A 27,156-nucleotide genomic window follows, 5' to 3' on the forward strand; every position below is an offset into this window, starting at 1 on the left:
AGTTGCTGCAACACTTCTTTTTTCCAATTCTGCAAAACATCAAATGCTGCAGGTCTAGCCTTTTTCTTTAATAGAATTGACTCTAAATACTCAATACAAGGGATTCCAAAACTACCATTGATTTGCCACTCAAGTTCGGAGGCATGTCTGGTTTGTCTGTGCCAAATATCATTAAACACTATACTTCCAATGCCATGCTTACAGTACATAGTACACGCCGCCGGCGACCCCTCCTGTGGTGCGGGACGGCTAAATTCCAAAGATTGTCTATCGCTGCGGAACAACGCCCTGAAGCAGGTAGACAATTTCCCAGGCATATCAAATTATTGGTGTTACCTGGTCAATAATTGTGTATGCAGATACAATACGCCAAAATCAAATTATCAGGATTATATTAAGAGTCGGGTCACGACTCACCTGATCAAGCCTAAGGAGGTCCGATCGGATTTTAAAGAATCTTACCTAACTAATCTTTCCTTGTGTGTGGTGATTTTGACAAATCTTCCCGCATCGATAAGTGGACCTTCGTCAAGATGCAGTTCTCGGACCACAAGCTAATCGTCCAGGGATCGGGTTGTGCAGTGCTGCTGAGGTGTCGCGTCTCATTCAGTGGGGCCCCTTTTTTGTCACACCGTCCGATCCCAGTCCGATAGCGAGGGTCAAACTTTGATAATCCGGCATCAATCTTGAGGGTCCCTATTCGGGCGCCAACTGTGAAAACAAAATCAAAATATCGAGGCTGAGTACCCCAAAAGGAAATACACCGAACACAGATTACAAAGGAACATACAAAGTACTTTATTTTATACTGAACAGTTTTCCAAGAAAAGAAACAGATAGCTATCGGCCCTCAGTACAACACAACGAACTCCAGCGTGGTTCAATGTATTCAGTGAGAGATGCTGTACATTAGAATTCATGGCTCTTTTATACTATTTGCCAACACGATGTCCAACCCTACTTCGGGTTAATATTCCTCTAATACATTACTGATCTAGGGTTCATGCCGAGTTCGCATATCCATATGTAACTAGTTTGCCTTTAATACATACATAAACAAGCCTCCTCGGCAACTGTGCGTTTTGGGATTTCCCATGCAGGTCTTCTCAAACATTAATACAATGTAGTTAAACAAGTGTACTTAGTTCAGTATTTGAATACTTTGTTCTTAACATATGCTCACTGATTAGTTTAATTGCACGAGTAATCCTTTACACATAGGTCAACGAAGGACAAGGTCTCAGTTCATGACCTCAACAAGTGGCCTGCAGGCATGTTACATATTAGCTACACACAGAGGTCAAGACGGCCATGTTGTATTTCGGAATGACATCGTCCACCATTTTAACTCACAGGGTGATTTTACAAAGCAAACCTAAAATGGCAGATTGACGTAAAATGGTGGCTTACATTGATTTTAAGGTCAAGACTTTGCAACACGAATTTCTTCGCAAGTGACTTACAAGCAGCTTGGCGTAGGCCAATATACATATATTCATTTCAATAAGAGGCACGATATAATTTCTCATTTGACAGAACTACCAGAACTCTTTTGGACATTTCAATTTGCATTACACTCTTTTGTTATACATATCATTGTCCCGCACCCTTTTGTTATATAGAGTAAGGATTTGGCAATAGGATTATTAGTATAGGCCATTTTTGTTTTGACATCAATAGGACAGCGTTTTGTTTACTTTGATGGTCGTAGCTTGCTCGTATCTTAGATTTAGGTTTAGATTAGGTGTTTTTCTCACCCGTTTACTGTTCAATAAACACCCTTGGATTTTACTCCTTGTGTCTGTTGTGCTTCTGATAACCATGCCTTCCTTACAGAGTCCAGTGCAAGAATTGCATTCCTATCGGGCGGGTGGCCGATCAGCCATTGACACTGCCCCAAAAAGCTGCCACAGGTTGAGACGAGTCTACCTTCCTGGCATGAATCTGTTCTTCTGTGGATGAACCAAACCTGAGAGCACATTCAAGAGCCTGTCAGCCAAGATTTTAGCCAAGATCTTCACCTCCCCGTTCACCAGGGAGTTCGGTCTGCATGACTCACAACACTCCCCTGGCTTGCCTTTCTTGTGAATAACCACTTTCGTGCATTCCCTTAGATCGCATGGGATAATCCCATCCTCCATGCTCCTCTTGTACAGAATGAGCAGGTACTAGCTTACCTTGTCCCGCAGAGACTCGCACAATTCCACCGGGAGCACATTGGGACCTGGTGTCTTGCCCCTGTGGAGCCAATGTATGCTGCATTCTACCTCCGCCAGGATGATATCCACCTCCAATTCCTCCCTGTGGGCTTCCGCCGACAGCTTTAAAGGCCAGGACGACAGGAAAGCTGACTCATCTGAGCCCATCCCTGGCCGGGTCTTGCATACAACTCCTCGTAGAAGGCCCGAAAGGCCTCTTCAATCCCCTCCCCAAATCTCAAAGTCATCCTCCCAGCACACCATAAGGTCAGTAATCCATCTATTCTCTTCCTTCTGTTTTTCTAGCCTTGTCACACTGGTGTTCTCATCTTTGCCTGGGACCTACACAAATCCCTTTGCACCCGGTGTGAACTGTCAGTGGCATATCTACCCTCAAATTCTAACATTAAGCCCTCGTCACTTAAGAAGGGAATAGTATCTTTATAAATTACTGGTAACAATTGAATGCCAATGACATGCCCCACATAAGATTATGTAAATGTATGCTTTGAATAAAACAAGCATTCATTTTTGGGTATATCCAAATTTAGTGATAACACGAGAGGGTCGAGCTCATTGTCTACACATAGATGTACCAGTAGGTCTTTCGCTAATCTTCAGTGAGAAAGATTAATCAAGATATGATGTAAATGGCTTGTTGAGTTACATGCTCTGAAGGGCCGCCTGGTGGGTATATCACCAGCAGATTGGCCATTGCAGGCTCTCATGGCAAGGCTTTCCAAGGTGATACACATGGTTAATGAGTGGTAAAATGGGATCTTCCTCATACAGAACTCCTAATAGAACTGTGCTCTAGCACCTTGAAGCGTCACTTGTGCTAGATGGAATTACCAATAAAGATCTCAGACCAAATAACCAGACAGACTCAAATCATATGGCAAAGTACTGCTTTATTCTCAAATGAATAAAGCAGAGTCAACTGGCAGACTTCGGACTGATGCTTGCACACTCACAAATGAACTTGATTACACAGACGTCTTATACCCCAATATGTGTCATCTATGATGTCACCCTACGTGGAAAACTGTAAAACATATTAGCGGGAGGGGTTGGCTAGAGGAACATATCTACTTATAGAAGACATAGGGGTAAGCACACCATTGGCTGTCTCTTATCTGTGAGCACATCTCAAACTACCTCAAAATACATATAATACCGATTATTGCAAACAAAATGGCAGTGGATTGGTCTATGCAACATAGTATAGCAGGTTGCCCCATAGACCCACTGTCACGACCCTCGCCCAAAACCCCCTCTGGCAAACCCATTGGCCAGGTGGAGTCAGGACTCGGGCCTCTAGAGCCTGGCATCCTCTTCAAAAGCCCTCATGGGGCCAGTCCTGGCACCTATGACGCCAGGCTCATACACCATGAACAACAATGTGCTTGGGAACTACTTTATTGTATTGTCAGCCAACATGGAGGCATCCACATAGCTTGGTTCCCTAAGAACCAAGCTATGCGGCCTAGTGTTTTGGGTATGGCATGCCTGGAACTACTTTCCCTGGACTACTTTACCTGGGCTATATAAACCACACCCCGACTGCAGAACATGCTTTGTGTTACTTTGCAGCTTGCAACGTGACGCTCACCGTGTTCAGCTATTCCCTCGAACCTCGGAGAAGCAGAACCTGCAAAGAGACAAAAGGGACATCATTAGCAGCAGCATCTTACCTGCAGTCTTCATCTTTAAACACTCGCAGCTACTGAGAACAGCTTCCTCGAATCTGCACGCCTCCCGGACAGAACAACCTCAAAGAGGAAGATAGAGGCAACATTAAAGAAAGCTGTAGAGACATTTACAAATTACAAACTGCTCAAAAGGCTTACCTGGCTAGTCACCTCTCGGTTGGCATCACTCCGGACATTCCACTTGCGCTGAAGTGCACCACGACCTACAAGGAAGGAAAACACAGGTTAGCAAAGGCAAGACTTTGCAGCACTGCGCATAGCACTTACTTACCGCATCATAGCGCTCTTAATGCGCCATCATTTACCAGCGGGGCTCAACCAAGCCAGTTCACCGCACTGAAGCTCTGCATACCTAAGGGAGAAAAAAAAGAGACATTTTAAAGAAAGAAAGGCATGCAGATAGCAACAAAACTAAAGAACAGCAATAAGACCTACCTGAACAATATCAAACGGGCCGGCGTCAATGAAGTAACTGGACCGCACTCGCCCATGAAAGACAACGCGCCCCTGCAAAGAAGGCAGGACGGAGAGCACGCCTAATTCTACCACAAGGCAGAACCTTCCCCACAGACCACATCAGGGCAAAGCTGAGAAGCATACCAGCGAGTAACCCGGCTGGGTGGCGTCCCTGTGGATACCAGGTGAGCATAACACCCACTGATTAATTGCCATTCTCATCCAACCTTGGAATTTCGGCTCGGCTAGCAACACGTATGCGAAATGAAACCCAGGTGCTTGAATCACATCAGATTACTCCCTACTTTCCCAATTAGTCCATCATCTCTCATCAGTCTGGTCATGAGCCTACATTTCCCGTCTGTATTTGACCTTGTAGCCAGCTCTCTGTTCTGGGACATTCAAGGTAGTGTACGCACATCACTATCTTCATCCGAGACCTAATGAATAGTCTTGTTTTCGACTTCTGAGTCACATGTGAAGAGACCACAAATGTGTCCATTTCTATGTCTTATTTACTGCTATTTGATTTAATTATACTGAGTGGCATTGCTCTTCAGGGTCTCTATAGACTTGCTCACTCCATCTTGTATAGACTTTATACACCTTTAATTGTTCAATATTGGGCTCCTGCAGATGCGTCATTCTTCTTTAATCTAAGAGAAAAATGTCTCGCCCATGGCTTTTACATCTGCCTCCCTTTGTGCACCCGTACTACCCCTGTGGTCTTCCTTGTAATGCCTAAAGAAAATTAATAATAATTCAATATGTTTTTTAATTGAGGCTCCTCGGTTGTGCCTAGCAGCATGTGGCTCTTCGTTTATGGAATGGCTGGCTTTCTGATAGCTACAGCGGGTAAGATAGCTCTGTGGGTTGAGCACATGCTGCTGCAATGTGTGCGTGATCTGCAGGTTGCAGCTTCAACTCCCGGCAAGGTCAACTCAGCCTTCCATCAGTTACATAATCTCTCAAGTATTTTCATATCATTTCAGTATGGCTCTGTATATTTGCTTTATGACATCACTCTGCCCTCATCAGGTTCCACTCAGTGTTCCATGATGTCCAATGGTGCAAGCTGACATCCTTCTACATGGCATCCTTCCACACTTTCAGTGCAAGGGTACATTTGGTACGGCCGTCCAAGTGCATATCCTCTGTCATACAATCAATGCAGTACAGGAACAACACACGGGGTCCCATACAGAGCTCTTCTCCTACTGTTCCAATATGATGGTGGGGAGGGGGCAGGAGTTAGGGATAATGCGTCCAACTGCTCCTCTACATTCCCCCCTCTGGTTGAGTCCTCGACCAAATTCTTCTCCTCAGTCTCCTTTATCATCTCTTCATACTGTTGTTTCTTTGGGACACATATCTTTGCCACCCACCTCAGGTGACCTGCATTCTTTATATGTTCATCCACACTCCAGGTCATGTGGCAGCAATCTCCTGATGGTGGAAAGAATATCCATCATCTTACATATTTTGTATGATCATTAGGGTAATAGAACTTGGTTCCTAGAGGTATAAGAGTACTTTTCTTTATATTCTCATGCATACTTTCATCATTTTGCATCTGCTCACCAGTTCCAGCATCTATATCAATCATGATCTTCATTCCAATAGCTTTCTTGGCTGTCTCCTGTCATTGTCCCATGATGATCCTAATGAGATAAAATCCTAGCAATACCAACACTTGTACTGCTCCACATAATTTGAAGGCATTTGCCAAAGAAGTTGAAATACATGAAAACAAAGACGAAAACCAGTCATCCTCCTCGGTCTTGGCTACTTCATCCACCATTTCTGTGTGCAAGGCTGACAACATCGGAATTGCTTCTGTCAAAGTCCCATTCTCTTCATCATGGGCAGGTGTAAACATACAGCAAGAAGGCCCGATTTTGGCTTATATGCCTCCTTCCATTGCTGTAATTAATTCCCAGACATACCTGTTCTGGAGGGCCATGAACCTGATTGCCCTCAACTCTTCCCTGATCGCATTAAATCCTTTTATTGTTGTATTGATCATTTGCAGCAGCTCCCATCTGGGTATCTGTAACCACTTGGTGTTTACTTCAGTCTAAATTCCAGGAATACAGCTTTGAATATCACTGCTGTTCTGCTGAACAACTTATGCTCATCTGGAATGTCATAATAGACGTCTATTGATTTTGCTGAGAAGTAATTATCTCTCCTCTGTCTGCTTCGATAGAACAATCTTTTCTTCCTCAGGTGTGTGTCCATTTTAGGGTAGTCTGTAATCGGCATGCCACTTTATGGCACTACTAAGGTTTTCTTTGTCTTTACTCTTGGCCATAGAACAAGTCTGCATATGCGGAAATTCTTTGCTTGCTTCACAGTCAGCAGTTTCAGGAAGGGTCAGGTTCAGTTTTGCCTTTATATGGATGGATGTCATGCAAATGGAGCCAGGCTTTTTGTCCTTTTAATTTGGATGTTGAACATCTGACTTCTTCCATCTCGTACAGACCTTCGAAGTGGGGAGTACTCCAAGTGTGTACAAACATTTGTACCAGCACCTGGTCTCCTGGGTATATAATTGGTTGTTTTAACAAATCATCTGCTTCAATGTGTTGATCATCTTTGTTGCTTCCCTTTGACCCCTCCCCTCGATTCTTGACCTGTTGAGACATGAAAGAAATACTTGCAGTCATTGTTGTTAAGTAATCATGCATCTCATCACCTAGTGTCTTCGCTACACTAAGGGCATCAGTTTTAAACCTAGTTGGAGGAGCAATGGTGATTCTCATGCAGCATCCAGTCACCAACTCAAGAGGAGTTAGATGGTGATCTGAACCAGACTGGTTTCATAGGGCATATCAGGCAAGAGGGAGGCAATGTATCCATCCCTTCTTCAAAGTTATTTGTATTTTTGCAATCCTTTCCTTCAATAATCCATTTATTCTCTCATAGATGCCATTCACCTATGGGTTGTACGCAGAAGAAAACATATGCTTAATGCCTAATAGAAGAACTATGTGTTCAAACAGCTCATTTGCAAAATGCAGTCCATTGTCAGACCACAAAACCTCACAAACACCCCATCTTGGAAACACTTCACGCACAAGGAATTTGGCAGCACACATTTCGTCAGGATGTGTGCTTGTGCCTGCCTCGATCCATCTAGAAAAAGAGCATACCACAACCAGCATATATCTATAATCATTGCAAGTCTGCAGTATGTCCACATAATCTATATATAGATGCGGAAGTGTGCCATTGGGTCTACGAACTGCTCCTCTCACTATTCACAAAGTGTGGCCTGAAGTAAGTTTCTGGCACACAATGCAATTTACAATAAACTCTGATACATGCTCTAACAGATTTGGCAGAAACCACTCTTCTGCTATTATAGCAGCTAGACTCTCTCGAGTCACATGCATCAGGTAGTAGAGCTGATGCCGCACTACCCTCAATAAGGCTAGTGGCATAACTGGCTTTGCAATGCTATTCTGTCTCCAAATTGTCTCAGTAGGGGATAAAGAACACTCTTTCTTGTTCCATAAATCCTTCTCTCCTTGTGGTGCCCGCCTTTGTATTTCAATTAACTGGACAATAGACAGCATTTTAAAGCCCTCCTTTACCAACATGCATCATCCTGTCATTTGTTTAACACTTTCTATTTCAAAAATAGAAATAATTGGGAAATAGGCTGCCGTTTTGGGTTCTAAATCTGCAGCTTTGTTTCCACGTGAAATTAAATCTGTCCTTTTAGAATGTGCTGTGCATTTTGCGACTGCTAGAGTCAATGGGAGCGCTAATGCTTCAATATGTTTATCCAATAGGGCCGAATGTTGCACTGGAGTGCCATCTGTGTAGAGGACGCCCCTCCTTTTCCAGCATAACACACCTGCATGTATGGTTGATGCCACATAGGCGGAATCAGAATGCACCATCACTTCCTCATCTTCAAATCTCTGAAGCACATCAATAAGCGCCACCAATTCTGAAGCCTGGGCTGAGCAATGCAATGGCAATCTCGCACTTGTCACTACTTTAAATTCACTCTCCCGGTTCAGCTTCACTACTGCTGATCCAGTATGCCTTTTGCTGGTTGTTTGGTCAATTTTTGAAGAACCATCCAAAAAAATAACTCCCTCCCCCCTCCCAAGGGCATTGTCTCTAGCTTGGGGAATGTCAATATAGTTTTCAGTATACGTTGTGAAATCATGTACATAATCATTCTCCCCTAGTGGTTCATCTTTGAACGTTGCCGGGTTCACTGTCTTACATCTGACAATTTTAATCACAGGATTGGAGACTTTGCTTTTCAAAAATAGACTTTATTAGTTTTATCTAACATACACAACAATAGTACAATATCATAGTCCTTCACATCATTTGGAAGTGTAAAACAAAGCTAAACACATGAATAAACTTATCCCATAACTGTCCCTCCGTCCCCTTGCTCCCCAACTCCCTCGATCCCATGTTGCCAGACGTACCAGCACCTAACATGCGTGTGTGTTGACTTTCTAGGTATGAGTTACATGCAATGACAACGGGGTGTATCCACCCTGTCTGATTCTATGGGCACCGGTACAAACAGTGTTTGTGTCAGGACATTCCATGTTATGATGTCTTCATTGGTGTTCAATAGGCTCAGGTGTATCGCACGCCTCCAAGCTGCTGTTTTGGCTCACAGATTCAAGATTATTAACTTGTATCGTATCATGATGCTCTTTGCATGGTCAATGTACTTTTGGGTTTCTCGAAATTCACAAATAATGCATGCTCAACAAATAATATTACTGATCAGCCCATTGTTATGTATGAAGCTTTTTCAATCGTGAATGCAGCAGCATATAAAGACTGCTCACAAGAATAATGCCCCTTCATAAATTGATCTAACATCCCACTATAATAGGCTAATTGTTTGTGTCCACGTCCTAATGTTGTTTTCTGTGTAAGGACTGCTGTCATGACTTCTCCATTTGAATGGGAACTTAAGTAAAATTCTTCATGATAATCTGGAATTCCCAACATAGGGGCTGTACTGATTGCCTTTTTTAATTATTCAAATCCTTCAGTCATTTCATTTGTCCATATTACTTTACTCTTGCCCGCCTGTGCTTCTTTAAGCCCTTTTAAAAGTGGTCAGATAGAGGTATTATAATCGAAAACCCAGGCCCTGCATTAATTACATAGGCCTACACATTGTTGCATTTCTCTCCCTGTTTTGAGTTCTGATAATTGCTTCAGCTCCTTCAGGCGTCACTTTCATTCCCTCATGAGAAATCAACAGTCCTGTATACAAGACCTCTTCCTGACAGTATTGTAGCTTTTCTTTGTCCACTGTATATCCTTTCTCTGAGAGGATAGTCATAAGCTTAATTGAATCTTCTCTACCTCTTTCATCTCTCTCACTGCACAGCAATATGTCATCCACGGATAGAACTATTGCATGTTCAACCTGAACATTGCTTAGGTTGATCTGAAGTACTCTATTAAAGATTGAAGGGGACTCACTTTACCCCTGGGGCAAACCAGTATGTTTCAGGTGGATATTTCTATACGAAAAGGAAGTAAAATGCTGTGAGTCTTCATGGAGGGGGAATAGAAAGGAACGCATTCTTTAAATCTATGATAGTAAAATATCTGGCCTTAGATGGAATGTTGCACAATATTGTCATGGGATTTGGAATTAAAGGAAACTCAGCTTTGACTATATTGATTATAGGGCAAAGGTCCTGTATAAATCTACATGACCCCCCCCCCATTGATGTTCTCAATGGGTACACAGCTGTGTTACATGGAGAATTGGATGGTACCAAAATTCCTTGATTCATTAATCAGAAATGATCTTGAAAATACCTTCATCTTCCTCTCTGGACATGGGGTATTGCTTTGCACTTGGCAAATGTGCTCCTGGTTTAAGCTTAATTTTAACTGCTCCTACTCATTTTAATAGACCCACGTCATATTTGCTCGTGGTCCATAAAATCTTTGGCACTTAAATCTTCCTGGAAAAAGAATGGTTTCTTTTTTACCAGTGCCATTATCTGCAGTATTTCCCTATTCTCTACTTTTATCCAATAAGTGAGACTTATGAAAAATACTAATTCATCATCTGAGTACTCATCCTTAAACAACTCCTCGTCTCTCAAATCTGTCAGCCTACATCCTTCACTGAGGGCTATCACTGTTCGCCATCATCTTCCCTCCTCATCTGTCCCATGAAGAACCACCATTTCCTCTCTGACCACTGCTAATTCTAACTCCAATCAGATAATCTTCCCTTCTTCATCGCCCATAGGTATTTCTGGTCTAAAGAAAAACTCATAAGGTATTCTTAATAGTTTACTAATCAATCTGGGTAATTATGATATTAAAAAAGTCACTCCATACAAAAATACTTCTGGGTCCAATGCTTTCTGGCCTGTGAAGGCTAATATGTACTCTCTCACACACTGTTCCTTCATCAGTAGAAGAAATCTTCATGTTAAGTTTTGCCATTAAGTCGCACGCTAATATGTTAACTGGCATTTGCCTAGAATATAATAATAGAAGCTTCAGAAGTTTTTGGCTATCGAGGTCTGGTCTAACATGGCGACATGTTTATTCCAGTGCTATCTGTATTCTTTTGTCAAATCCATCTGTTTGGTGCAATAGGTTGCGTCTCACTGGGTTTGTGGTTTAGCCATGAAAAGACCACATGAACAGGTAAGTATGAAGAAAAACCCAGAATGGAGACTGCGCCCAGTGTTGTAAGGTGATTTATTATATATAGAAAAGTACCCTTTCTGATGACACGTGTTTGGGCCTTCCTCAAGGGCCTCAAATCAAGGAACCGCGCAATCTAACGCAGTAATAAAGCCAAAAGGGATTTAACCCGAATAATGATGAGCAGAGACAATTTCTTACCTATTAGGGGCACATAAGAAAATAAGTTTAATTAAGCAGCCCTGATTTGAAAAAGGCCTCAAGGAAGGCCGAAACACGTGTCATCAGAAAGGACACTTTTCTATATATAATAATCCCCCTTTTCTAATAATGGGAATTGTGAAAATCCAGTCCATAATCATACCTGCCTACACTTTTCTTCTTCCAGGCGGGGCGAGTCTTGCCAGTTTGTCTCCATCCTGGTAGCCCCTTAATCTTACATAAGGTGGGGATACATCCCCCTGCACTGCACGATCGTGCTTGTGGTTGATCAGTATATAGTCTTGTTTCTGGTGTTCTTTCTTTGGGGTTCTCTGAATCTGACAATTTTACCCCTTTTTCTACACTTGATTCTTTTGAAATCCACATTTGCGCTCTTTCATTTCCTTCCCTTTCTTTGTTTGACATTATTATGCCCCAGGTTGTATGACTATTATCTTTTTCCGCATCATCAAAAACTAGTCTACCTAAGGACAGCGTTCTATGTTTGTCTGTTATGACATCATCTGACCTACCTCCAGTTTCCCTCAAGCAAGATTTGTCTATGTTCTCTTGGGTTTTATGCCCTTCTTTATCACTCATTTGGTATATAAATCCCCAATTCGTTTCCCTTTGTTTTCTGTATCTTACTCAGCCCATGTTGGTATTCTTGGTATTCCTTGCAGCTCCCTGTGGGGCTGTTCTGACCCTCTCTTTCCTCAAGTTGTTTTTGTGTGTCGATCGGCACTATGCTTCAGTGACACAGATACTCTATCTGATCATCAATTTGTCCCATACTTATGTTCATTTCTTTTTCCCTTGTCCTTATCTCTCTTAATTCATCTTCTGCTCCACTTCTTTGCAATCTAGGTTCTTTCATTCTTTTGGGCTTCTATCTCCTCTCATCTCTTCTCTTCCAGTCTCTCCTTTTCTTTCTTTGCCTAGAACCTTGTAATTTCCTTTGCTTGCATTCTCTTTCTTTCTCTTCTGTATATGCTCTCTCTTCTTCCTTTTCTTTCTTTTCCTGCTCCTCTCTCTCTTCTCTTTCTCAAACCCCATCAATGCCCTTATCACCCAGCTTAACTAGTATCGGTCCTCCCGTACATTCGTTCTGTGCTATTGTTATTCCCTTAGCTTTGTCCTTTATTTAAATCTGCTTCCTTGCTTCTCCCTCTATCTCCAACTGTCTATCTTGCCTTCCTTTCTTTCATCACACAATTAACTTTCATCGCGTGTCGAGATATATTTGTGTTCCCGGTTTTTACTCTCTTCCATATTGTCCTCACTGTTATAAGCGGGGGGCTTGTATGTCGGATTAACATACCCCATTGCTGGTTTCAATTCCTTTAAAGGATGAAATCCCTTCTCCTCTGTATCTACGCTCTTGTTTTCAGGTGTGGAAAGGGGAGCCGACAGCATTATATCCCCCTTTATGCTGATTAAGCATCCACTTCTTATCCGCTGGATCTTCTTTCTCGCTCTAATACATCTTCCATAGTTCTGAAACGGCCAATCATTTCTGTAACTTCTTTCGCTTATATGTAGCATGCAAATACATTGTCATATGTCCCAATACTGTTTTTGACAGCTAACCCTCCTAATTCCACGGCATGAGTGTATTAGTCGTGCCTCAGACCCATTCTGAATCATATTTCATTATCTTAGCTATATTTCTTGGCAATGTCCTGCATAAGTGTAGAGGAGGAGTATCCCTCATGGTGACAAGTCGATTTTGACTGTCTCTACTTACCCAATCTTTTATTCTTCTCTTTATGTTATCAAATATACTACACTGATCAATTTGAGCAGGCACCATCAATTGCCATTTAATTATCCAAAAATCAAAATATTGTATCTGCTTTTATTTAAACTCTATACAATGTTCTTTTTGTTCCTTTGTTTACATTTTGTATCAATTTTTAATATCCCGTTGTCTTATCGTTGATATCTTAAGAATTTCTTCTTTATTTATTGTTTTCTTTGATTATTACCCTCCTGATTGACGTCAATCTCTTGATTAAAAATCATAATAATCACCTTGGTTTTTTACTATCATTTTATATCTACTAGTTTAAACGCAACAAAAGCTTTATACTGACATATTTATAACCCCACACATGTGCACCTTATTAAATGTTTCTGCGTACGCTTTCCTTTACTATCTTTAGTAAATTAATATCATCTAATTTTTGCTCCATTTTGGAGCTTGACACGCACTCTTCTTGTTGGCCTTGCCTTAGGAATCCTTAACAGCCATATTTGGAGTCTTTTTATTGCATACCCTTCCATCCCCTTGGAAAGGGGAATGAGGTATCTACTTCTCTGTTTTACAATCCACAAATATCCTGTTACCAAAAGGGGTCCTGCCAACTGTATCTTTTTACACGTCTTTTGTTGATCACCGATCTCCATAGGAAGCTACGCATTGTTCTGGCTAATGGCGGGAGCAGCCAAAAGTCTGAAAATCTGGATCTGGGCCTAGGGAGATTAGACCTGAACCATCTGCACTGCTACCAACATGTGCTCTAGCTCCTTGAAGTGACTCTTGTGCTAGATGGAATTATGAATAAAGATCTCAGACCAAATAGCCGGACAGACTCAAAGAATATGGCAAAGTACTACTTTATTCGCAATTTAATAAAGTAGGGTGAACTGGCAGACATTGGACTGATGCTTGCACACTCACAAACAAACTTAATGACACAGAGGTCTTATACCCCAATATGCACCATCTATGATGTCATCCTATGTGACAAACAGCAAAACTTATTAGCTAGAGGGATTGGTTAGAGGAACATATCTAATAATAGAATATATAGGGGTTAGTACAACATTGGTTGTCTCTTATCTGTGAGGCATGCCTCAAACTACCTCTAAATACGTATAATACTGATTATAGCGAATAAAATGACAGCAGATGGGTCTATGCAACATTGTATAGAATGTTGCCCCATAGACTCAATGATTGGTATGCATTCTCACACAACCTTGGACTTTCAGCTCGGCTAGCAGCCCATAAGCGAAACGAAACCCAGGTGCTTGAATCACATCAGATTACTCCCCACTTTCCCAATTAGTCCATCATCTCTCATCTGTATGGCCATGAGCCAGTGTTTCCCATCTGTAGTTGACCTTGTAGCCTGTTCTCTGTTCTGGGACATTCAAGGGAGTGTAAGCACAGCACTATCTTCATCAAAGGCTTAATGAATAGCCCTTGTTTTTGACTTCTGAGTCACATGTGAAGCCGCCATGAATTTGTCCATTTCAACTGCTATTTGATTTAATTATACTCAGTGTCATTGCTCTTCTTGACCTCTAGAGACCTTCTCACGCCATCTTGTAAAGACTTCATGCATTTTTAATTGTCCAATACTTTGCTCATGCAGATGTTTTCTTCGTCTTTAATGTAAGAGAAATAGGTCTCGTTCTTGGTTTATCTGTCTGCAAAAATAGCATCCTTGATCCCAAGTCAACAAAGACTCCTTTTTGTTTTGCACACAAAGCTGATTTGCCAGCATCTCCTAAGTCTTCAACCCTGATCTGTTTCTGAGGTAGCTGAATTGAATCTTGACATGAGCCAGCGTCCATTTTCCAATTATGCCGTTGTAGCCACGTTATATATTCCTCTATAGAAAGCTTCTACATGTCTTTTTTAACTTTCATTACTCCGTATTTGCCAGGGGTTGTGGGTGATAAATTCTGGGCCGATTCACGCAAGTCAGACCTCTGTGGATTCCCATGGGTGTCCTCTTTTCGGAAATGCATTGGGTTCCCTGTATTCCTTTGTGGCTTCGATACTCTAGGCCCAAATCTCTAGGTTGTCCACATGAGCACATTTCCTGAAAATCTGCTCTGCCGAAAGATTTGGGGTTACCCGTATTTTAGCCTTTTCCCTTTGCGCCCAGGTAGGTGCACCCACACATGTGAGGTACCATTTTCATCAGGACACCTGTTGGAACGGGGGAAGGTGGGCCATGTGATGTTGGCGGCGTGTTTCGCTAGGTGAGCAGAGTGAAATGCACGAAAATATTGTTTTTTTGCCACATTTCAGACTTTGCCAGGGGTTGTGGGTAATACCTTTTGGGCTGATTCATGCAAGTGAGAGCTCTGTGGATTCCCACGGGTGACCTCTTTTTGGAAATGCATGAGGTTCCCTGTTTTCCTTGGTGGTTTCGACACCCTAGGCCCATATCTGTAGGTTGTCCACATGAGCAAAATTCCTGAAAATCTGCTCTGTCGAAAGACCTGAGGTTACCCGTGTTTTAGCCTTTTCCTTTTGCGCCCCGGCAGGTGCACCCACACATGGGAGGTACTGTTTTTGTCGGGACACCTGTGGGAATGCGCAAGGTATGACATTTGTTGTGTTTGCATGGTTTTCATAAAGTTTCAACCCATTTGCTGCTGCCCTTTGTCACACAACCCTTTCATTTCCCAAATGTGACCTACATTTAGTCGCTGCTTTAGGCAATATACACTTTTGTAACCTGCACATGTCACCTACCCTTCAAAGGGTCTACCTGTGCTCTTTCATAAAATATATTCTTGCACTTTCTCACCACACTTGTTTTCTTTATTTACATATGCTAAGTATGTCTGTTTAGGCCATAAGCATAAAACTCCTGTGTACCATGGCTCCGTTTTTGGCTTGTGGTATTGCTTGTTTTGTGAAACATTACCGGGCCAACCATGTCCATCACATACCTTTTCTTTCTTTCATTTGCCTTATTTTTCCCCAAACTATGGAATTCTTCCCTACATAGTTGTTGCCTGACCTGTGCAAATCACACCTTCCTAAACTTGGAATTTTGTCTACTTTTCAGAAATGTATGACTTTCTGTCCTCCCATACAGCTTTCCTACCCTTTTCTTCCATTCTGTCTACGCATGTCCTATTGGAAAAAAAGCCCAAAATCGCCTACCTCTCACAAAACAGTTGGTAACCATATCAAAATATGCTTTTTTGGTTTCCACGCAACCTGTTCTTGAAAGCATTGGGTAATTCAGCACAGCAAACCATTTGTTCCTAGCACTTACAAAGAAAAAAAAACAGGCTTCTTTGTACATCATTTTATTGGCATTTTCTGGAAAAAACCCAAATGTTCCCCCTTTTTGGTTATTTTCTCTCACCCCCCTATAGCAAACTAGGATTCCTGGGTGGCGCTACGACCGCCTGCATGTGAGAAAAAAGGGGCCAAATCTGACTGAGATATCTCATGTAACAGAAAAGTTACAAAGCATTGAATGGTGACATACCGAAATCACCGAAAATAGGCCTTGGCACTGGGCGGCGGTTAACGGCGTTAACGATCCTGTATTCTCTTGTTATTTTGTTCTTGTCTTGCTGATTTTCATTGTTCTGATTGTAATCAGTTTGCTTTTTGATGTTTTAGGTGACTTTTAGCACTATGCCCTATTGTAGTTTTACTTCTTTCGTTGTGTGTTTGTCTGTTGTGTTTGCAACCGTTTTCCCATGGGCCTAAGAAGCCTCTTGGCACTGTTGATTGAACTGGCTAGGAGAGCATTAAGGTATTGATCATACACCTGAAGGAAATAAGGGTATTTGAGCTAAGACAGAAGCCCCCCATCAGATTAATTAGTGGCATGGTTGGGATCCGAGAGGTGAGCAGTCTCAATTTGGAGCAAAACATGTCAAAGTGAACCCTACCCTTTTAATAACTAATTTCAAAGTGTAGAGTACATATATAAAGCAAAAGGTCTTATTTATAAGAATTATCGATTGTGCGCATGAAATAAAAGTATAACAAAGTAATTTAACAAGGAAGGACTCCATGCACAGTGGGGAGATGGTGGGGAATTAGAAGATTGTAAGACCGGCAGGGGGACATTAGGGTGTCATCAAGGAACCCTTGCGCCAGAGTTGACAGTCTGTCCCTCCGAGAAACCAGCCAACCTGCCAAGGACTGCTCAGAGGTGTCTGTGACCCTCGCGCACTTTCCAGTAGGTATCCATAGTTAGACAGCAGCGGTGTGCGACCCCTGGACGAAGGTACTGCCGAACCAGTGTAGAAGAAGAATTTGACACCCACTGTTTTATTTGGGGAAACAGAGTCTAAAGGGTACTCAAACACCTCAGACCACGGGTGAATCATTCCCCATAGATTCAGGTGCACTTGTACTTTGAGACTGTTAAATCTGAAACTGACCTTTTGGTTAATTTACTGCACTCAAGGGTACTTGTCCTGTTATTTGTTGGCCACTTGCTTGTTTCCTGTGTTTGTCCAAGGAGAAGTCCTGCCGTTAATTGTTTGCCGCTTGAAACCAAGGAGAAGCCATCCTGTTATTTCTTTGAGTTGAATCCTATTTACTCTTGTTACTTCCCAAATAACACCCCTTTACACTGACACTTTATTTGTGCTGTTGATCGCCGCTCCGCTGTGCAACAGCGGGAAACTTTCCAGCATCATGCGGGCAGGAAACTTGGCAGCATCATTCGGGTGGGAAACTTTCCCGCATCATTCAGGCTTGAAGCTCTGATGCCTGTTGAGGGTGTGGCCAATGATCCGCCTTGCAAAGTGCACGCTTATATTTTGCTTGCATGATCGATACTGTTGACGAGCCGGGATGCGTGGTAGGAGAGGCACCGAATGAGGAGTCCTCATGGCATGACCCTAGCCAGTGGCGTGTCCAGACTGTTTTGACTGGGCAGGTCCAAGTGGGGCACTGACGTATACAGGGGTGGCATCAGGGCAGTTTCTAGCCAACTTGGTGCCCAGGGCCAAACATCAGAATGCGCACCCCCGTCCCCCATACTGTGACATGTCACTCCCAAACTACACCTCTGTCATATGACAAAACCCCTCCTCAATATGAATAAATAATTGCTATATCAATGAAGCTGGTTTCATTACATTGTAATTCAAGTACTTTTCAGAAGAATTCTAATGTGAAAATACGGCTGTTTCTGCCCAAGTAAATGTTTTTTGTCCCCTGCTCTTAGGCTCTTAGGGAAGGCCTTGCCTGAATGCAGTTTCAAACTGTCCGTTCTGGCACACTGCGGTGTGAACAGCCTACCGGGGTCTGAGGGCCCACTGACCTGGCCCTGTGTTGCTGGTGTTCTGTTTGTACCACCTCACTTGTATTTCGCAAGGGGCAATACTGGACTAACCATATGAATTATTTTCTGATAGAAAGTTATCACTCCAAGCCAAGATGGACAGTCTGGTACACTCTTATTGTACTCTTTCAAAATACCTCTCTGATAGTGGGAAAGAGGGCAAATAGCACCAATGAGGATCACTGTATGCTTTGCATTAGATCACAGATCATTTCAGGACTATAACAGTGATGAGAGATGCATACATTTGATAAACAAATCTGTGATAAAAGGATTGTATGTGCGAATCTCTATATTCATAAATGATGAATGGTTTGGTGCTCACATCACGCTTCACAATACTCGCCCGCCCTAACATTACAATATTTGTAGCCATGAACCATACATGCTCATTTGGACGGCTTACGTTTTTGGAAGCGAGTATACAACGACTGCAACATCAGCCACTCGAATGGGGTACAAGGGTTCTTTTGCTTCTTATTTCTGAAGAATTTTAGAGGCGGGAGGGCTGAGTCTCAGTTCGGGCATGCCCGACCCCCAATGCAGAAACATCTTTCGGGAATTATATCTACAGACAGGGCATGAAGTACAAGAGCGCGCACACACAGGGGTGGCTCCCGGGGTGGCCAATCAGATTCCACAGGTAGCATGTGCACTCCCTGGGCACACCTATGATCCTAGTGAGACTCAGCTTTGAGGAATCATCATTGCCTGCACCAGGGGAGGATCACGCCATGAACACAAACAGAAAAGGGCTCTTTCTGTCCGCGCAGAATGCTACAGAACAGCGGTAGAGGAGTAAATGAAGGAAGCAGCATGCGGTCAACCTCACACTCTGTACATGGCCTGCCAGCTATGATCCAACCGCATTTACCAGAAAAAGCTTTGCATATAACAGTTCTGCTGGGAGAATATTTTGCAAACTTATTTTGCAGTTTCATCTTTTTAATGAAATCGCCAACTGCCATGGCGGAGAATGGGAGGGACTGCAAACGACTTTGGGGAAGAAACAGGGCAAGGTTTCACCCCCACATACAGTCTGCATGAAATCTTCCAGGTCAAAGATTGTTCTCATGACCTTTGGCTCGGAAGGCGAGCTTCATGTGTGCTGTTGTATAACTATGCACAGTGCTGATCTTTGCGCCGGATTTTCCCCGATTTAGGATCCGGAAAAACATGTCTCTCCAAAATGTGCTTGCACCCTTCATGTGTTTCCGTGTTTTCCACCTGCTTAAACGATGCCGAGACCCTGAGGTCCAAAGTTCAGGCATTTAACAAGACCATCTGAACGTCTGGTCAGGATACCTGAGAAATGGCTTGTTAGGATATTACTCTGCGGAACAAATGTAACGACCGTTTTTTTAGGTTTAAAAGGTGTGCGCCGTTTAAACGTTGCTTGCAACGTTATATGAATTGACATGCTCCTGTCATGGGCTATTTTGCAAAGGTTCATAATTAACCTTTCTGCAAAGGCAAATTTGTTTTAGGGGGTTGAGAAAAATCTTCCCCCCTCCTGCCTTTCTTCGCTCTCCTGCCCTTCCCTATCCCTCATCGCGCGGTGGGGTCCCCCATTAAATAATATCCATTTCCACCACTGACTACACAAACAGAGTTTTGGTGGGAAACACAACCAGCAATCCCGCTCCAAAAAAGAAAAACGTGCCACTCGTCCTCGTTAACTCAACCTTCTGCGCGGGTCTTCCATGGAACCTTAGAGTGGCAAACTGCAATTTTGCAGGTCTTTAAATGTTGGCGGAAAAGTCGCTATTTTGTGGAATCAGACACATTTTGCACAACATACCTGCTTATCTTACTGATAATATGCCCACATTTTGTCCCTGCACATTTTACACACTACGAGCCTCATCACGAGTTGTGTGGTATCCCGGCGGTATTACCGCCAGGGTACCGCCCGGGCTAATAGCGATACCACCAACCAGTCCAGTGCTATTAGCGCCGGATCAAGGGTTGGGCAGTAATGGGTATTCCCCATTCCCCTTTGGGTCCATTGAACCCAATGAGGCATTTTCTGCGCAATTAGCACCCGAAAATGGGTGTTAAATTGGTGCATTTACCCCCAGCTTTAAACTGGGGGTAAATGCTACCAGACTCGTGATTAGGCGGACCCTTAAATGCAGCGGTAATAGAGTTATATATGTATATTTATATCTAAAATGTATAAAGCGCAACTAAGGCTCAAAAAGGGAGTCTAGGTGCTAAACAGGAGCGGGTGGGGGCAGGCTCAGAATACTAGATGCCAACGATTAGCAAGAAGGGAGGAAACGGTTGAAGAGATGTGACTTCAAGACTCTCCTAAAGAAAGAGTAGTCTGCCAGAGTTCTTAGGTCAACAGGGAGGGTATTCCATACGCTGGGTGTCGCAGTTAAGGACTACCGCCCAACTCGTGATGAGGCACTACATCCTTTCTGGGACCTTTTTCACATAGTCCCTGCTTAACTCTGAATGCCAATCTCTTTGGCGTTTGAGTGCAAGATACAAGCGCTCCTTGGACACATGCTGTGTGTGAGAACCTATCAAGGGACGTAAGAAATCTGGCTTAGGCAACGTGTGGCCATAAATTGGCATTGGGAGGATTTCAAATGCTTCTCTTTTGACGCATGCTCACTGGTGCAAACTCACCCTCGCTCACCCTCTTCCTCACTCCTCCAGCATTGTACAATGCCAGGCCTGGAGGGCTAGAAAATGTCTGATTTTCAGGGTACCCCTCATTAATATTCATGAGATAAATTTGCATACAATGATTCTAAATGTATGAATATCAATGGGGCAAATCCTGAAAACCCGTCCGATTTCCAGCCCTCGTGGCCTGGAGATGGAAAACCCTGATGGAGGAAGTCCACCCGTATTCCACTGATCCACCAACTTTGTGGCTTCTCATTCTGTTCACCTCAGTTTACAGCTTTGGACGCACCCACTCCTTCAAGAGCTGCGTAAAGGAAAGGGAAGCCTTATTACATATGACCCTGCATCTGAAATATATATGTACACCTGTGTGCAGATCTGTTCTAACATGCTCACACGCACGTATTGCCTTTGCACTTCATGTCACTTGTTGCAAAGGGCACCTTGTAGATATAGAAAGCAAACACTTGAAGGCGTGTTTCTAAAATCTCTACTATTTGCTATCTTTCTTGATATCATTATCATGTTTTATGGTATTTCGGTCTCTTTGCCCCTGCTCCTTTCTCACGGTTTTCTTTTCATATCATTGATGATTATGCAAAATTGGCTTACATTATGCTTACTATTAATATATCAGACTGATCTATTTGTAATTGAATGTTACCATCTATTGGTAGCCTGTTTTTAAAAAATATATATTTTGTGCTTGGGTTGTAACATATTAGAAGTATTATGTGATTTTTTTATATGAACATTATTTTATTTTGTGATGAAATAAATTTGAATCAAATTTGAATGTTGAATCTTGAATATTATATATATCCTTTTATTTTTATTATGCGTAAAGTTTTATGTTAAAACTATATCATATTAAATAAATAAATAAATAGCATCCTTTTTTAAGGATTCCCTACATTAATCATGCAAAATCGCCAATTTAAATAACTTGTAGTAAGACTTTTAAAGTTAATTAGCCTGAGAGTTGTCCTTTTTATTTAACACCAACGTGTGAGCTTCCCAGGCAATGAAGAGGGTCGGGGGGGGGGCAGAGAATCCCCCTCTGTTGTACAGAGTGGGACCAGAGCCTGTACAAGGGGATACCTGTCTGAGCTCTGTGCCCTAGGCATGCAGGATAATGTTGAGGAGAGTGGAGAAGGTGTGTGACTTTAGGGCAGTAACAATGCAAAGTATATTAAGTGCTCGCCGTAGACATCTGCGTGCAGTCTGCAGCCTCATGATTGAGTCTTGGTACTGCCATTCTTACAAAGGTTAATAAAGTGAGTAATTGTACCACGTATTATTATAGTGCGTAGAGGTGGTACAATCCAGCATAAAGCACTATGAGAAGCAGGGATTTAGCGATACAGTTCCTAGTTGTGGCCCACTCACTATGAGTCATCTTCATATCTGAAACCTACACGCACCAGTGTATGCCACCCTCCACCCACGGGCTAAGGAGAAGCCCTGCTAGATTGCCACTGTTTGCAGAACAGGAAGGATGGGGGCTTACCCCCACCTTTGATTGGATACTCCGGGAAGCTTTCCTGCTGAACTCTCACCAGGGTCTGTGCAACAAACGATGCTTATCCCGTCAGAGTTCTGATCTGTGGTAAGGACCTGAGCATAGTTACTTTCAGCTGTCGGTGGTATTTGCCCATCACTATTGCTGTTGGCGAGCGTGTTTCCTGGTCTGAGACTCAACCACTCCCAAAACTGGAGACACTCCCCTGTCCAGTCCATCGGTTGATTCCGCAGTGCCGGATTAAACCCTGTGGAGGCCCCTAGGCAGACGAAGTTTCAGCACCCCCCCTCGGAAATGATCTCCTAATACGTTTTTTAATTTTATGCACCACTTTGGTAACTCTTCTTTTCGGGTGCTTTATTTGTCCTCTGTTTTGGAAACAATTTAGGAAAGCTTGTCATTGTAATTTTCTTTCCAGATCAAATCAATATTATTTTGATCCGTTGTCCCGGGGCCCCTAAAAGGAGTCAGGCCCATAGGCCGGTGCCTACTTGGCCTAATGGATCATCCGGCACTGTTGGTTCCCCTTCAAAGAATCCTTCATGGCGCACATGAACACATAGACCTTGTCGTGAGGCCCAAGCCACGGTATCCAATAATCACAGCTGATGGATAAGATCTGTCAGCAAGAAGAAGAAGGAAGCCGCCCGTGAACCCGGAGTTAGAAGGAGGGGCTGCGGGGCTTACTGGATGCTAATGCCGTTACCCACCTGACAAGAATCAGGGGTGCTCCTGACTCTGGCAGCCCCCATCCCCTGAATGACTAGCACCCCAAATACACACACGAACGATCACAGACAGACCCGCATCCCTCCTCACATGGTGACACCTCCAACTTCATACACATAACCACACGTGCCCGGCCTCACCGGCGATCATACTAATAATATCTGGTTGTTTATATAGTGCTTCACGCAGGACTTCTCCTACTTTGAAGCTCTGGAATAATAGCTATTATTACCCAATTGAATGGGCCTTAATGTATCAACCGCTGACAGAGGATGGGCTGTGTCGGCCCTGGCAGGATGCTCACATGCAACGTGCAGATGCGAGTGCTTAATGCATGAGCTATCCACCTGCTTTACGAGCTCGCTCTATGGACTGCCTTTCCGCTGTTGCTCATTCACATACTAACACCGCTACTCACTGGGTCACCTACACTTGCTTCACTAATACCATCACCTGCCCTCACTAATAGTCAGCGCTGGCCATTGGGCAGTTTTTTTCCCAGATCTGAGATCCGGCATAACATGTCTCCTCGGTCAGGGAAGTCTGTGTGTGTCCATTAATGTTATCGGCCTGCTTTATGCCGAAACCAGGATTCGAACCCGGGTCATCATGACCAAAGAGAAGTGACTTATACACTGGACTACTTTTGAATGGAATGTTCCTATCTCTGCAGAAAATATTCAAGTGGTGCTGTCTACGTTTAAAAGATGTGCACCTTTTCTAATATGCTTGCCACATTATCGGAAACGCTCCGCTGTTCTTCAGTAAAGTATTAATTAATCTTCTGAAGGGTTTATTTATGGAGGGGGGCACTGAGAAAAATCTCCTGAGTTCCCTCTCCCCCTAATTTACCACCCCTGCCAGCCTAACCGCCCACGCCACCCTCCTCCCGCCTGTGGCTGGTGGGATCCTACAGTTAATGATATCCATTTCCAGCCTTGCTAATCGTCTAATCAGAGGCACAGCCAGGATTGTCTAACAAGTGGGGCCGGAAACTAATGTAGTTGGGCCCACCTCAGGGACGTTAACATCTGTAAAAGCCTGCACGGCGCAACGGAGGGGGTTTACAGATTTTGTGTGGGCCTTGCCCTCTCAGGCCTTTACCCCGTCTACGCCTCTCCGTCTAGTCCTCCTGGGCCAACGAGTATATACTTACGGACCCAAACTTACCTCTCTGTCGGTCCAAATGCATTCTCACACCCGTCCTTTTGCTCACATACATCCAGACACACACACCTAGTTACAGACCCTGGCACCTTCTGGCTCTCTAATGCCCGATCCTTTTATAGACCCATGTGATTCAGGTGCCCTTACTCATTGGCACGCCCCTCCTCGCTCACCGATACCCTAATTGATTGATGGGCAGCTTCTGTCAGGCGCCTCACTATATTCAGGGTGGGGGGCTTGCAAGCGCCTTAACACAACTCACGTTCAACTACAATCACAAAAGCTCCCTCCAAATATTCCTCTCCACACACATACACACACACACACAGTTGCGTGTTGCCCACGGATCCTAATGCACACACTAAAGGCCGCTCGTCGATATGCACTCACTCGTGTACACTCAACTTCACCTTGGAGTTTATTTATTTATTTATTTATTTATTCGGACAAGCGCACCGAACCCTGGGGCATCTGGGCGCTTTAAGTTACTGGCATGGAGAGTATTTGTTCGTTTTATTGAATGCATACATTTGTGTTTTGTAAAGCGGTGCACCTGGACAGAATGGTTCAGAGCACTAAGAGTGACTGGGGCAGTTAGCAAGCACGAACATACATCTCACAGCACAGCATATAGCATGGCATACCAGAACATTCCATACGGCACAATTTATGGTATTGCATTGTAACCAATCTCATCGCAAACAATGCAATGCAACACAACACTCGGTCAAGCACACTTGCGCCAAAGTGGTCTCCTGTGCTCCAACGTATTACCCGTGTTCGACACCCGAGTCCTTTTGGGATATTGCGGTAATCTTAAAATGTTGTTTAACTTCCCTTAAATCAATTGCATTCGGGGAATAAGACGAGGGGCACCGGCTGCCCCGTCAGCCCGTTTTCCGCCTCCGCGTCGGGAACAGCTCGCCTCCGCCGCCGTTGCCAGCGACGATAACACATTACCGCAGCCACGCGGATCCCCCACTCCACTTGTATTAGAGTACAAAGGCGAGGCCTTTCTCCCAGTCTTCGCTGCGGAGAATGTATTACACGAACTGCCCTTGATTAGGGCAATTTTCTGCTTCCATCGCCGGGAGACTAGATGCAGCGGACGCGTCACATCTGAAGCCGGCCTGTGCATTAATGGCGGGCACAGTAAGTAGCCCGTAATGCCGGCAAATTGGTGCTAAGGACCGTGTTTTCGAAGCTGCTCATTGAATTGGGCCCGAATTGCCAATTTCCCCCCAAATTGGTGGCACGGAGGTGGCCTGCGGCCTAATGGAGGCCTTGAGCTCGGGACCCCCGCCCACCAATGTCCTCACGCAGTCGCTAATATGGTCCACCCGCCGCCTCCGCCGGTCCGCATCGACATGTTTGGGCCCGCCGGGGGGCCTTCATGCAGGCGGCTCTCTGAACCCAGGCCTCCGCGCACCTTGTTTCATGTTCGGCGGCGGTTGATGCATTGTCGGCCTCAGACACGGAGCCCCACAGTACTTGACGACGAGCGATTTCCTTTCAAATTGCTGGCCCACTATAGCTCCGCCGCCGATAGGCCTGTTTGTAGAATGTAATTATCCATGGACAAGCTGAATATTGGATGTCTTACGCTGCGTCGGTTGCAATGAAAAGAAAGCCAGGGATAGGATTAATATTAGAGTTCACAGAAAGCAGGTCTCACCTCGTTGCAGAAAGCGGATGTCTGCGGATCCGGGAGGAGCGGGGCCTTTTCTTTAATTCTCCTCGCCCCCCTGCCTCCGCCCTCTGCCAGCAGCTGTTTTGTTATCAATTTGAGCAGCTTCTCGATCAAAGAAGGGTTTGAACATATGAGGAGGTTATTGAAAGCCAACTTGTAACTTAGAGCTTTCAACAGGTTTTTGCACCCAATTTTCCAGGCGGCATCATTTCTTGAAAGTACCTTTTTTCAGTGCATTCGCATGTCTGCATAGTGAGAATAACTGAGCCCCCAGGATAAAGCGGTGCAAGTGCCTTTGTTATCCAGAACTGTGACGTGTTGCCAGAGATTCAGGGCGCGCGGTGTGTGTTGCGCCCACCTTTAATCCAATGTACCATGCCTTCCTCATATTCTGTAGGAGGTTTTAATTGGGTGACATCTAATTCACAGGAATTTTCCACCCACCCCAAATCAGGCCTGCACAGTATTTGTTTATTTAATTACGTTCTTTTTGTGAATCTGGGACCACCAGTTTGACAATATTGATTCCCAACAGCCTTTCAGGACAAGAAACAAGCAGGGTTGCACAGAAGGTCTATTTATTAAAAAACTAGAAATAATAAAATAAATGTAAATATTAGCAAATAATGCATCTATGAAAATCCAGTTTTATAAATGACTATGATGTAGAAAGATCAATACAGTGTTCACATCACTTTCCAATGTTACATTTAACTTGGTTATAGGCTTTCTCATAAAAACGTATACATCACGACCTATACGTTTTGTTTACTCTGAGCGCACATGCACCATAGATTGAACAATGCCTGAGGATCCAGGATAAAGCTTTTACTTGTTAAAAAAACAAATTAAATCAGAACTTCCCTGCCTAACCCTCTCTACTTTCCCTTTATTGAAAATAGATACCTCCCCCTGACTCAAGCACATGCCAGAATTTCAAATAGCGTTCTAGAAAACTCAATTGAAATGCTGCCTACTTGACATTCCTCTGCATAAGTACCTTGTAAAGAGAAACAAGTCTATTTAACTTGCCTGCTCACTGGATTCGCTTCAATGGTGCATCTACTGCATTACTGTGTAAAAGTATGCC

The sequence above is a fragment of the Ambystoma mexicanum genome, chromosome 9 (genome assembly GCF_040938575.1).
Source record: "Ambystoma mexicanum isolate Mex_15411 chromosome 9, UKY_AmexF1_1, whole genome shotgun sequence".
NCBI lineage: Eukaryota > Metazoa > Chordata > Amphibia > Caudata > Ambystomatidae > Ambystoma > Ambystoma mexicanum.